Source organism: Myxine glutinosa, chromosome 8 (genome assembly GCF_964187855.1).
Source record: "Myxine glutinosa chromosome 8, kmMyxGlut1.1, whole genome shotgun sequence".
NCBI classification, from domain to species: Eukaryota; Metazoa; Chordata; class Myxini; order Myxiniformes; family Myxinidae; genus Myxine; species Myxine glutinosa.
Genome location: NC_136268.1, coordinates 43,961,156 through 43,975,941, shown reverse-complemented (window position 1 = coordinate 43,975,941; position 14,786 = coordinate 43,961,156).

Here is a 14,786-nt window from a genome sequence, read left to right as displayed (position 1 = left end):
TCCTCTGTCCTTGTAGCTTCAATAACCATAGCTGCAATGCTTAAAATTTCAATATTTCAAAAACCACTCCTGTCCTTCTCACCTGTGGCCACCTGGCCCATTTTCCTGTGAGCCTATTTATTTTCTCTTGTCCACCAGGTCCTGGCCTGTTTCTATCTGGACCTCTGTTGCTTGCTTTCTCTGTCAGGCCTACCTGGTACCTGCGCGTTATCCTTTTACTGGCCATGTTCTTATGGCCCTCTAAGTTAGCCACAGCCCTTCGTTCCCTGGCATGCAATGGCATACCCCATCTTGTCTCTGGGCTGTTCCTTCCTGGAAAGATCTTGGCCACTTGGCTTCAACCTATATGGCTGTCCGACCTCACTTTCCCCTCCTGGTGCTAACTGTAACGTTAAGCTTACTGTTAAATCCTTACTGATATCCTGCGCAAAATCTATCCTTAGCTTTACCCTTAATGTTTATCTTGGCTTTAACAAAGACACGTCATTCTGTTTACCTTTTCTGTCTGGAGTGCAGGCAATACAGGTGACAGGGGAGACGAACTGTGCCTGTTCGAGGAGGGGGGTACGAATTTGGATTGCCCTCTGATAAAAAAAACAATGCTCACCTTAAACAAATCAGCGTACCGGCGTCCCGGCCTCAGGCAGCCCCCCTCGGGTCGTTCAGGATTCGCCTCGACTGTCACTGTCTTGCTGCACCCCACTCCTGGTACCAAATGTCAAGAAACAACTCTTGGCTCTTAAAAGAAGTTCCACCAACAGCCTGAGAATGACGATCTTTATTAATACCAACTTATACAGATCCGGAGGAAGCGAACTTTCTACAGCACGACTTGCCCTCATGCCACGTTCAGCCCTTCCTAAAAATGCATTGATTCACAGTTCACTTAAATAGGAACACGCTTATCAGAAAATCTCCGAGAGAACAAAGGAACTGGCGAGAGTTCCTCCCACCGTTATCCCTAGCCCCCACCGTTATCCGCTCTGTCATTCGGGGGAGTGCAGCACGCACCTTATCATTCGGACCAGATGTAGTTTCAAAGCTCTGAGGTGACAGAAAATGTAACTCACAGAGAGAAGAGTGCATGCTTGGCCCAGATAAGACCATTATTCAAAGGTTTATGTATACAATCCGAGCATTTTACATGAAGCTACACATTCCAAGCGCCTTCCATCCGCGGCTCGAGGCGCCGTCTGCGGACCGAATGGAGAGAGTTTATGACCGGGCTTATCTTGCATCGAGAGGGCACACGGAGGACGAGCCATCCGTCCAGCACGAAATGCATCGAGTACTTTCCCATTTATCCACAGCAAAGCGAAAACCCCTTTATTTACTTATGAAAAACATTAAGCAACATTTTAAATCATAACATATTATTCGACCGACGTCTTATACAGAATTCTAAGCAATAACGAATCTACGACTTGACACATGTGTATGCTTATGGGAATGGGACAGTCTTGTTGGATTGTGTGTTTTGGCGGTGAGGTCAGAGTCCCAAGTTGTGTTTAAATGTTTTGATTTTTTTTTTTTTTTTTTACATAAAAAGGCACCTTTATTAGAGGTAAATAAGCCAGAAATCCAGATCAGTGGCTCGGTTTGATCAATGTCGACCAAAAAAAAATCAAATATCTGTCGGTTGACAGAGTAGCCAGGCTGATGCCTCTGGGATAGAGGTGATGCTTTGGTCTAGGACTTTGATCCATAGGAGATTGAGACAGCGCATGTCACTGTATGTCATTGAATGGTATCTCTGCCGATTGCAGCGCACCTCCTGGTTTTGGTTTGCATTGGCTGGAACGATGTTCTTGGTGGTAGACAGGTTGTTTGTTCTTTGCGGGTATGTGATTTCTACCGTGTGAGACGTAATCCGTGGCTGGTGCTCACCATTAAAGCCAGGAGTTGTCCTTTTGCATATACCTGTCCTCCGAGTTAATGGTCTAGGTCTTATACCACCCGGAGTACTAAACCACCATTTAAGTTTTTCTCCCTTTTTCTGCAAATTAAGAATGAAATTTTGCATCAATAATGGGAATAAAATATAGGTGGGGTTAACATATTTTTGAATTTGACCTAATTTTTAGATCATGACCCAATTATAGACATCTGAACATTTTTCCCCAATAACTCGACAAAAGTCTGTCTGATCGGAAAGAAATTACCATCTCTAGAGCCTATGCAAGACATATTTATGCTTCATTTACATCATAACACTCCAAGTTAAAGGTAAAGTGGTCGGACGGAGGGGGGAGGGGGAAGGGGGAGGGAAGGGGAGGGCCAGTCAACAATGACGTTGCAGTTCTCATGGTCGGAGAGCAGCACAACAATCGCGACATCGTCCTGCATCTTCGCAACAGCACGAAGCGGATTTTGGAGACTCACCGATCCTGTGACGCCCTCCAGTACCGACGTTGCCAGGCGGGGAAGGGAGACCCGTACATTACACACATTACAACATTACACACACACAAACTGTGTTTTATGTTCAATGGTCTGGCGGCGGGGATGGAACATCACGTGATCGCTCTGAGCGAATCGGCGCACTGCTCTGCCACCGCTCGGATTCCGTGTATAATATTCCTCGCTGAAAAAAAAAGCGTTTTTTTTTTGGCATCGCTCAATTTTACTAATGCTGGATCTCAAAGACTGTTTGCCCTTCCAAGATGTTATTGCATCATAATAGTGTACCTGCATTGAAGTTGTGCACATGATATTTGATTAGTGTCCTTGACCTACTTTTTTCGGATTGTGACCTAATTACCAAAAAAACACCTTTTTGATCATAACTTGAATAATTTGAGTTTTATGTTGTAGATGGGAACATTTTTTTTCTTAATAAATACTCTATCCATAAATGTTTAAGGTTACGGTCATATGGTGGTCCGAAAAAAATAGGGCCATCATTGGATCGTACTCCGAGGGTAAGTTACGAGCTGGGGGAGGCCTACCCTTGGTGATTGCTTTGTGATCCCAGATGTCTAGTTATCATTTTCATTAAAACCTATATTAATATATTATTGGGCCGTTTGTGAATCAGCCTTCTTGCTCTGCCGTCCTGGTGGGAAAGACAGTGTAGAAAAGCATTGGTTTGAATGCCAACTCGGAAGTCATGTGACTGTGTGCACTTTATTTGAATCGACCGCTCATTACTCTTGAGGTGAAATTTCCCAGTGTTGCCAATTTCAGTTAAGTCTCGGACACATTGCAGTATCCATGATTAGTTAGAAAATATTTTTTTTGACCAATTGCACAGACTAAAATTTTCTTACTAACGTAGAAAAATTACCAAAAGTCTTGGCATTTCTTGCACTAATTTGAGTGTCTTGTTCTGAGAATATTTTGAACGCCAAAATATTGCTTATACTCGTTGAGTCTCAGACAGGGAAAGTAGTTGCATTCTTTCGTTCCTTGATTCTTTCATTCCTCATTTGCATTTAAAAACAAACTGCAATGTTACGAGCAGTCTGGTCTTTAGCACATTCTCATTCGATTTTAATTTGGTTTTCAAACCAAAATGCAATTTTCAACTTGATGAGCAACATTTCTAAAGGAAACACAGCAGAGATTCGGTATAATGATCAGGCATATCGTTTTTTAAATACCCTAAACATTAATTGTAATGGTTTTTGGCGGTTTGTAAGATAATTTTCAAACGAAATGATGTTTGTTTATGCCTGATGTGGAAAAGTGGTCTGAAAACTAAGATGTATTTAAATGCAACCCACATATGATACCTTATTTCAAGCAAACAGTTTCCATGGATTCAGCAGCTGCATTGAAGCAATTGGTACTTCATAAAGTACACAAAGCACGGAAGTGATTGATGCGAAAAATATTGATATTTTGTTTTTGTGTGCAATGCATGTCAACGAGCCTTTGCCAAATGGATGTTGGTATTTTATCAGGACTTATGGGACAACAAGGTGGTTCAGCTGGTTTCATACTTATCAGTTTATTGGACTCTTAGCTCCATCAAATTAGAATCAAGTCGAAATCCAATATTCCCTCTGGTGTCGTGGAGACACAAAACACCATTACAAATGATGCCGTGTTTACAAACAGTCATTAAGCTGGCTGTCTTACGTGCATTCATCAGCTTGTGCTTGTAAGAGGTCCAGTGGGATCCAGCAAAATGGAAGGCTGTGTGTGGCCAAATGTTTCCAAATAACAATCATCATTCGACTTGGTTGCAGTTTCCATTGGCCCATAATGACATAGGAAAGGAATGTTTCTTGTTTGCTCCTATCAAGCTGTTACAGAACTTTTTCATCTCAGATCTCAACGTTCACCTTCTCTTCAAGGGTACGACAAAGGGCGTTTGGTTTCCGGTAAATTATATGTTGTTAAAATGAATTCCTTATTTATAATGCATGCGCAATTGGTGCAAATGACAGAAGGTGAGGTTTTCAAATTGCAAATTTGTGTTTGAAAAGGGCACTTCTTACTATGTGAGCGAAATGGAATTCCCAGTGACCGGTAAGTACAGTCTAAAGATTTCTTGCTTGCACATTATGACGTCATAAACATTTAACTCGCTCAACAACGGTTGTCAGACAGGCTGTGGGTTTAGAACATCTGCAGTAGGAATAAACGTAGCATCAAAAAATACTACAAAGGATCTAAAAGGTCTAAAATGGTCTAAAAGCTCTAAAATACACGAGCTTTTATGTTACTCTAAAAGCTCTAAAAAATTAATACTCTTAGCTCTTGCACGAGCCTCGATCTTGAATGCAAATTTTTTTTTTTTACAATAAAACAGTCTAAAGGGTCTGAAAGGTCAATGGGGTATCAAGTTCTAACTGTGTGAAAGGTATGTTCCAATAGTCTGTAATTAATAGACGTAGTCACGGTCCAATTATTACCTAATTAATAGACATACTCACGATCCAACTCACCTTTCAAACTGTATGTATTTAATAGACATATTCACAAGGGTCGACTACACCTAGACCTGGGTTCACCGTCCACATCATAGATATCAACTGAATTGGATGAAAATTGACCATTTATGTGACCTTGATCTTTTGATATATTGACCTAAAAAAGGTATTTTTATCAGGGAGGGGGGGAGGGGGGGAGGGGTGGGGGGGAGAGGGAGGGGGAGGGGGAGGGGGGAAAGGGGGAGGGGGAAAAGGGAGGGGGAGGGAGAGGGGGAAAGGGTAAGGGGAGGGGGAAAAGGGAGGGGGGAGGGTGAGGGGAGAAGGGGAGGGGGGTAGGGTGGAGGGGGAAGGGAGGGGGGAGGGGGGAGGGGGAGGGGGGAGGGGGAAGGGGAGGGCCCAGTCAACAATGACGTTGCAGTTCTCAATGGTCGGAGAGCAGCACAACAATCGCGACATCGTCCTGCATCTTCGCAACCAGCACAAAGCGGATTTTGGAGCCTCACCGATCCTGTGACGCCCTCCAGTACCGGTGTTGCCAGGCGGGGGAAGGGAGACCCGTACATTACACACATTACAACATTACACACACACACAAACTGTGTTTTATGTTCAATGGTCTGGCGGCGGGGATGGAACATCACGTGATCGCTCTGAGCGAATCAGCGCACTGCTCTGCCACCGCTCAGATTCCGTGTATAATATTCCTCGCTGAAATGGTCTGGCGGCGGGAATGGAACATCACGTGATCGCTCTGAGCGAATCAGCGCGCTGCTCTGCCACCGCTCAGATTCCATGTATAATATTCCTCGCTGAAATGCGCTGAGGTGAATATGAATAAAAAATATGGATCTCGTCAAATATTTTTAGGTCAGCCATGTCCGTCCCAGGCTCAATGGCCATGTCTGTGCCAAATATCAAGTACGTGAGCCTCTCCGTTTAGGAGTCTATCGGTAACATTACACACACACAAACTGTGTTTTATATATATATATATATATAAATAATATTATCATATTAATTCTTAATAATACAGTTCATATTAATTAATATTATCATATTAATACAATTATATAAATGAATATGTTTATATTATCACATTAATACTTAATAATAATAATAATAATTTATAATAATAATACTTAATTTACTTAATATAAATAATACTATCATATTAATACTTAATAATACAGTTAATATTAATTAATATTATCATATTAATACAATTATATAAACTAGGGCATTGCCCGTACTATATCTATATCTAAAATTATATCCCCCCCCTCTATTTACATGAAATGGTTTGGTCCAAAGCGAACGGCTTGCGAGTACGGTGACAATCCCCCCCCCCTCTATTTACATGCAATGGTTTGGTCCAAAGCGAACGGCTTCCGGAGTTTGGTAAAGAAATCGCCATCGCGTGCACAAACGCGCAGGAAAGCGAATGAATTGCAAATTCGGTTTTATTAGTTTTAAAACATAGTTTAACGCCAACATAGTTTGCAAACGTGAAATAAATGAATACGCTGTCAAATGTGCCATCCGAGGCAGAGTGTGTCCTCCACGTTCGGCACACGCGATCGTTCGCTGCTCTCTGATTGGTTGAATCGTTTTTTGGACATAGCTCGGTAAGTAATTGTCCGATTAATATGAAACCTTGAAAAGGCACATCCTCGGGTCCCCAGCAATATACCTGGCAAGTTAAAAGTATATCGGACCCGTGGTTGTCGAGAAACAGCGGTCACAGACAAACAGACGTACAAACGTACAGACGTACAAACAGAGATTACTGGAATTATAGATAGATGAATATGTTTATATTATCACATTAATACTTAATAATAATAATAATAATTTATAATAATAATAATAATAATACTTAATAATAAATAATTTATAATAATTATAGTTAATATACTTAATAATATAATCTATATTATAATAGGCTATGGTGATTCTGTCTGTCTGTCTGGGGGTGTGGCTTAGTCCTTTGCAGAGTAGCTCCACCCATTCTTGGAGAGGCTTCATGTAAACAAATATCCACCATTTTATTAACTCGAATAGCTTTGAGGGCTGTTTAGTTAGGCCCATGCTGTCTTTCTCTCTCACACAGGTTTATTTCAACTCAAATTCGATATATCATTTCATTTTTAACAGTCGCTAACATAGTTTTAGACTCGGTTGAAAAAAAACGGGAAGAGAATCCCATGAAAATTTCCGTTTATAGAACGAAATGATTTCTCAAAGGCCTGTAACAAAAGCCCATTCATTGAGTCACCCTCACGATTTTATCCCGCATTCACCATCTGATTTAATTTTTATCAATGGTTTTAGACTTGGTGTCAGGAATAATTGAGAACATTCACGCACACACAGGAAATTGCCGAGATACATTTTTTAAAATCCTGGCATGGTCGGTCATACACCGCCTAAAATAACAGATGGGAAAATGGCGAGATATATTTCCATTTGATGACAATCGTCACGATTAAATATTTAATTTATACGTCGTCACAATAATGTGGAGAGAGGGGCATAGCTTCGTTCACGTATCGCCACAGACGGGAAATTGCCGACAGATATTTCTTCGTTCTTATTTCATTCAACATTATTATCCGGAAGTAAAATGTTTCAGGAAATTACCGAGATATTTCTTCGTTTTTTTTTTTATTAGTTACGTGCGCATACACTTTAAATAGGTTTATTTGAAATGTTTAATTTTCACAATGTAATTTACTTGCCATTTGTCATTTGATGATTACGAGACACTTCCTCTTGAGGATCGTGACATGCGTTGCGTTGCGTGGAAACTTCCATTATTTTCCAAAATGAATGAGACAATCGATGAAGAACGCAGACTTGAACAAGATGCAGCAAGAAAACGAATGAGACAGGCGAATGAGTCTGTCGACGAACGTCAATGCAAACTTGAACAGGATGCAGCAAGAAAACGAACGAGATGGGAGAGAAACGAGACGGGAAAAAGCCGATTGGAGAGGAGAGTGAGCCGTGAGGCGCGATTGGAGAGGCGAGTGAGGAGCGATTGGAGAGGCGAGTGAGGAGGGATTGGAGAGGCGAGTGAGAAGCGATTGGAGAGGCGGGTGAGGAGCGATTGGAGAGGCGAGTGAGGAGTTATTGGAGAGAAGTGTGAGGAGGAATTGGAGAGAAGTGTGAGGAGAAATTGGAGAGGAGTGTGTGGAGGTATTGGAGAGGAGTGTGGGAGAGGAGTGTGAGGAGGTGTGGGAGAGGAGTGTGGGGAGGTGTGGGAGAGGAGTGTGAGGAGGTGTTGGAGAGGAGTGTGAGGAGGTGCTGGAGAGGAGCGAAGGGTTGAGGAGTTGGAGAGGAGCGAGGGGTTGGAGAGGAGCGAGGGGTTGGAGAGTGAGGGCCAATTGGAGAGGAAAGTGAGGAGCGATTGGAGAGGCGAGTGAGGAGCGATTGGAGAGGAGAGTGAGGGGCGATTGGAGAGGTGAGTGAGGCACGATTGGAGGGGAGTATGAGGAATTGAAGAGGAGTGTGAGGGATTTGAGAGGAGTGTGAGGGATTTGAGAGGAGTGTGAGGCATTTGAGAGGAGTGTGAGGCATTTGAGAGGAGTGTGAGGGATTTGAGAGGAGTGTGAGGGATTGGAGAGGAGTGTGAGGGATTGGAGAGGAGTGTGAGGGATTGGAGAGGAGTGTGAATGATTGGAGAGGAGTGTGAATGGTTGGAGAGGAGTGTGAGGGGTTGGAGAGGAGTGTGAGGGGTTGGCGAGGAGTGTGAGGGGTTGGCGAGGAGTGTGAGGGGTTGGCGAGGAGTGTGAGGGGTTGGCGAGGAGTGTGAGGGGTTGTAGAGGAGTGTGAGGAGTTATTGGAGAGGCGTGTGAGGAGGTATTGGAGAGGCGTGCGAGGAGGTATTGGAGAGGAGTGTGAGGAGGTATTGGAGAAGAGTGTGAGGAGGTATTGGAGAGGAGTGTGAGGAGGTATTGGTGAGGAGGTATTGGAGAGGAGTGTGAGGAGGTATTGGAGAGGAGTGTAAGGAGGTATTGGAGAGGAGTGTGAGGAGGTATTGGAGATGAGTGTGAGGAGGTATTGGAGAGGAGTGTGAGGAGGAGTGGCATTGGAGAGGCATGAGGGTGGAGAGGAGTGAGGGGTCACATATTATGTGAAATAAATAAATAAATTGTGTTCATTACACCATTTCTGGATCTGATGAATTGCCAGTAGCCATTTTGTAAAATTTCATGTGCAGCATCTAAATCAAGATGTCCAAATGTCACACACGTCCATACCTGTGGGATTCCCACGGGTGACCCCACTAGTAAATTATATTATCATATTAATACTTACTAATATAGTTAATATTAATTAATATAATCATATTAACACAATTATATAAATGAGTATGTACATATTATCATATTAATACTTGATAATAATAATATTACTTAATAATACTAATATGTAATAATTATACTTAATATATTTATTAATATATATCATAATATCATGATATGCTAATTCATGGGGCCTGCAAAACTAATGCTCTAGCGGGGAAAAATGGCCTTAAAACGATCATTCATTCATTCATTCATATTCAATACAGTTTATATTAATTCATATAATCATACTAATACAATTATATAAATTAGTATGTTTATATTATCATATTAATGCTTAATGAAAGTAATATTACTTAATAATGATATTTAATAATATATAATAATATTATCATATTAATACTTAATAACAATACAGTTTATATGAATATAATCATATTAATACAATTATATAAATGAATGACCAGAGCACTGGTGTGGTTCACCAGAGGACCTGGGTACGATTCCTGGTCTAGGCGTGTAATTTTCCCACATATGTTAATTGATTAATACAATTACAATACAACCCAGATTAAATCAAGCAGATGGTACAAAGATGTGCAATTACACCCACATAAATTAATTACAAAAAGACTCAGACTCAGGATATAGAGACTTTAAATGTCATGACTCAAATTCTTACTCAGACTTGAGAGCTCACTGAAGAGTGAGATACCAGTGGGTGAGAGGCCAATGGAGCAATTAGTGCAGATATGGAGCAATAGGTACAGACAAACAGGCAAGATAAATACAAACAGGCTAAACAATAAGAAGTAACACAGACAGACACAAATCACAGCACGATGCAGATGGATGAGGGTCATGCAAACATATTGGGCAGCCATCCCGATGGGGAAGGTCACTGAGAATGTGAAAAGGACCATGGGAAGAAAATTAAATTCTAACTTGGCTTGGTAGGACTCACCAGACACTTGACCTCTAATCCATCATCCCTTATTATTCTCCTTACACTCAATTTTAAAATTAAATATATTTCCTTTGTGCATGCACGTACGAATAACGAACATACGACCACACACGCATGCACGCACACTTAGTCCAGCACAGAACGACGTGTGTTGGACTAGATGAGTAAGTGAAATGCTCAACAGACTATCCGATTCAAATTGTAAACAAACATGAACACAGCAAACCTGAAAAAGTATCCCAAACTCACTTTGCAAAGAATTTCCAAAAACAGGTGTGAAAATAGGTTCCATATGTAATTTCCTTCCAACCATGTGGAGATTTGTAATCATTTATATTTTTGAAAAGCTTGAGGGTCTCTGACTCCGAAAAATGTTTTCATTTGATTTTAAATTTTTTTGATTTGCAATTTGATTTGATTAAAAACTAGAATGGCACTGTTTGACATCACGACGTCGACTGATATGCCTCCGCGCAGATTATTACATCATTACATCATCTATCTATAATTCCAGTAATCTCTGTGTGTATGTTTGTATGTTTGTATGTTTGTATGTCTGTGACCGCTGTTTCTCGACAACCACGGGTCCGATATACTTTAAACTTGCCAGGTATATTGCTGGGGACCCGAGGATGTGCCTTTTCAAGGTTTCATATTAATCGGAGAAGTAGTTACCGAGCTATGTCCAAAAAACGATTCAACCAATCAGAGAGCAGCGAGCTATCACGTGTGCCGAACGTGGCGAACAGACTCTGCCTCGGACGGCACATTTGAGAGCGTATTCATTTATTTCACGTTGGAAAACTATGTTGCCGTTAAACTATGTTTTAAAACTAAACCTAATTAAAACTAATTTGTGATTCATTCGCTTTCCTGCGCGTTTGTGCACGCGATGGCGATTTCTTTACCAAACTCCGCAAGCCGTTCGCTTTGGACCAAACCATTTCATGTAAATAGAGGGGGGGGATTGTCACCGTACTCGCAAGCCGTTCGCTTTGGACCAAACCATTTCATGTAAATAGAGGGGGGGGATTGTCACCGTACTCGCAAGCCGTTCGCTTTGGACCAAACCATTTAAATAGAGGGGGGGGATATAATTTTACATATATATATAGTACGGGCATGCCCTAGTTACATGTAATAATTACACCTATGACCTTTGACCCCAACATTTAATCAGTTCATGTTTACATCATTATACATATCTGTACCAAGTTTTAATTTAAATCCGTTCAGCTGTTCACAATTTATCACATTTTTACCTGACATGACTTCTGACCTTTGTCCTTTGACCTTGGGACCCCAAAATCTAATCATTTAATCCATACATCATTATACATATCTGTACCAAGTTTGAATTGGATCACTTCAGCCAATCTCAACTTAGAGGCATATTACAGACTTTGACCGTTGACTTCTTGACCCCAAAATCTAAACAGTTCCTATTTACATCATTCTACATAATTGTACCAAATTTGGTCCGATTCCCATCACTGGTTCACAAGTTATCGTGGTAACAGGATTTTACCTAACATGACCTTCGGCATTTGACGTCGTGACCCCAAATTCTAATATTTGGCATTTGATGTCGTGACCCCAAATTCTAATCAGTTCATCTTTACTTAATTATACATACCTGCACCAAGTTTGACTAAGACCCCGTCAGCCGTTCTCAAGTTATCGTGGTAACGAAAACCTATCATGGATGGACGGACAGGCAGCCGGACAGACAACCTGAAAACATAATGCCTCCGGCGACATCGTCAACGGAGGCATAAAAAATTCAATTCAAATGGAAACATTGTTTTTTGGATTCAGAACCTCTCAAACTTTTCAAAAATGTAAATGGTTACAAATCTTCACAAAAGCGGACACAACCTTAAAATCTGGACATATGGAACCTGACTGACAACTCATTGGAATGGATAAGAAGAGGTCAGTTCAACTGGGACGGTGAACAAATCATAATAAATGCCCAAGATCAAAGACACTACAGCAATGGATTTAAAAAGATGGAGGGACTGAGCCAGACGGACAAGTGTAGATTCCGCAAGACTGAAACAGAAAGTACTAGTCACCTGCTCTCGGGATGCAAAAAAACTATCAGAACAACTTTACACACAACGACACAACAAAGTATGCAAAGTGATTCATTGGCATATCTGCAAAAAATTAAACATCCCAGTTCCAGAAAACTCATGGAAACACGAACCGAGGGCAATCATTGAAAATTAGAACGTCATGCTCATGTATGACCTGATGATTCCATCGAGCGTGGACATGGAAAACAAAGCATTAGGCCCCATAAAAACTGGGAGAATGACAAAAGAGCAGGAAAATACAAAAAAGAATTGGACAGAGTGAGGATAGACAAGAAGGCTCATTGGAATGGCTAAGAAGAGGTCAGTTCAACTGGGACGGTGAACAAATCATAATAAATGCCCAAGATCAAAGACACTACAGCAATGGATTTAAAAAGATGGGGGGACTGAGCCAGATGGACAAGTGTAGATTCCGCAAGACCGAAACAGAAAGTACTAGTCACCTGCTCTCAGGATGCAAAAAAACTATCAGAACAACTTTACACACAATGACACAACAAAGTATGCAAAGTGATTCATTGTCATATCTGCAAAAAATTTAATATCCCAGTTCCAGAAAACTCATGGAAACACAATCCAAGGGCATGTATGACCTGATGATTCCATCGAGTGTGAATATCGAAAACAAAGCATTGCGTCCGGACATTGTACTCAGGAGTAAAAAGGAAAAGACAGCATTGATGATTGAGATATCAGTACCCAGCGATTTTGGCCGAAACAATGCAGAAATCAAGAAAATGACCAAATACCAGGACCTCAAAAATGAGGTCAAGAGATCTTGGAAGCTGAGGAACATCGAAATTGTACCAGTGATAATTGGAGCAACATGAATGATGAAGAAGAACCTCACTGAGATTTTGAAAATCATCCCTGGGAATATTACCACAAATGAATTACACCTGGAGGGAATCTGGTGTTCGGTGACAATCCTGAAAAGAGCTCTTGGAAGAAAACTCTGAAAAAGTTGAACAGCTTGGTCCATGAACCGTGATCCCTTACCGAAGCGGAGATGGATACTTTCGGTCCTGGGAGGACTCCGTTCCACCACCTGAAACCCGCATTTGGTGGTAATAAACAACTACACACACACACACACACACACACAGAGAGACAGAGACAGAGACAGACACACACTGACACACATACATATACTCAAACACATACACATTCACAGACACAAAACACACACATATACACACACACCCACGAACACAAACACCCACACACACACCCACAAAGGCACACACACTGACACACACACACACCCACAAACAGACACACACACACTGACACACACACACACACACACACACACACTGACACACACACACACACACACACACACTGACACGTACAGACACACACTGAAACACACTGACACACACATGCAAGTCACCAACATGTCAAACGCGAACCTAGACGAAGCAACTGTTCATGCCTCAGCTGCAATAACGTGTCCTAGAAAAGCAGTGAAATAAATCATGCTCTCAGCAATCATGCTCTCAACAACCTTTACGTGGTGGTGATGTAATTTCATACAAAGCACGTCTTAATTTGCTTTGTTTATATTCAATGGCCTTTGTCAGCAGGGTAGTTGAGGGGCAATGTAGGACAGGCATTGCTAGCTAAGCAAACATGATAGAGCTATTAGACCCCTACCCTCCTCCCTCCAACCATCCTTATGTTAAATAAACCAGCACTGTTCAAAACTGCCAAATATGCCACAGACACGCACGCACACACACACACACACACACACTAATCGGGGATGAAATTACCTTTTATATATCCACAAAGGCTTAGGCACTATAAAGCGATTTTTTTAATCAAAAAAAACGAACGTGTTTTTTTTTTCAAAATGTTTAACTTTTTTCTGCCTAAAACACTCCCCCACACTCACCAATGAACCTCTGAACGTTTGACGAAGATCCGTTCAGTCATCTCTGAGAAAAATGGCGACACATAGACACACACAAACAGACAGACAAACGGCTCTCTCATGGTCTAGATATGTGGCTGATTACCTGGAATAAATGGAGTAGGTGGTATCATGAAGCAGATGAACATTCCATTGACATGTAAAAGTCACGGATCTGATTGAGCAAACGGATTTGGTTTCGAACTATGCTGGGCCAATGGGGGAAAAGACGTACTCAAACAGGTTTGAAAGGAAACAAAATTTACACGTTTTATTTGCAAAAAGCACAGATAAGGCCGAAAAAAATATATTGCTGGTCTCTGGTCAGACCAAAGTTCCAGAATTGATGCGGCGATGCGGTTTTTTTTTTTGTTTTTTTTTGAAAAGCATGGATTGCACATATAAAAGTGTTTTTTGTGTCCTCATGCCTTGCGATCCTCCTCATTGCCATGGCACCGTCCAGAGAGAGAGAAATTAAAGACAGCCAATGGGACTTGTAGGCCTTTTTTGTAAATAATGAACACAAGCTTAAGTTATTTTAAAATGTATTTATTCTGAAAATCATTAAGTTCTTCAAGCATATTCTAGACTGCCATTTCGTTCTCGAGA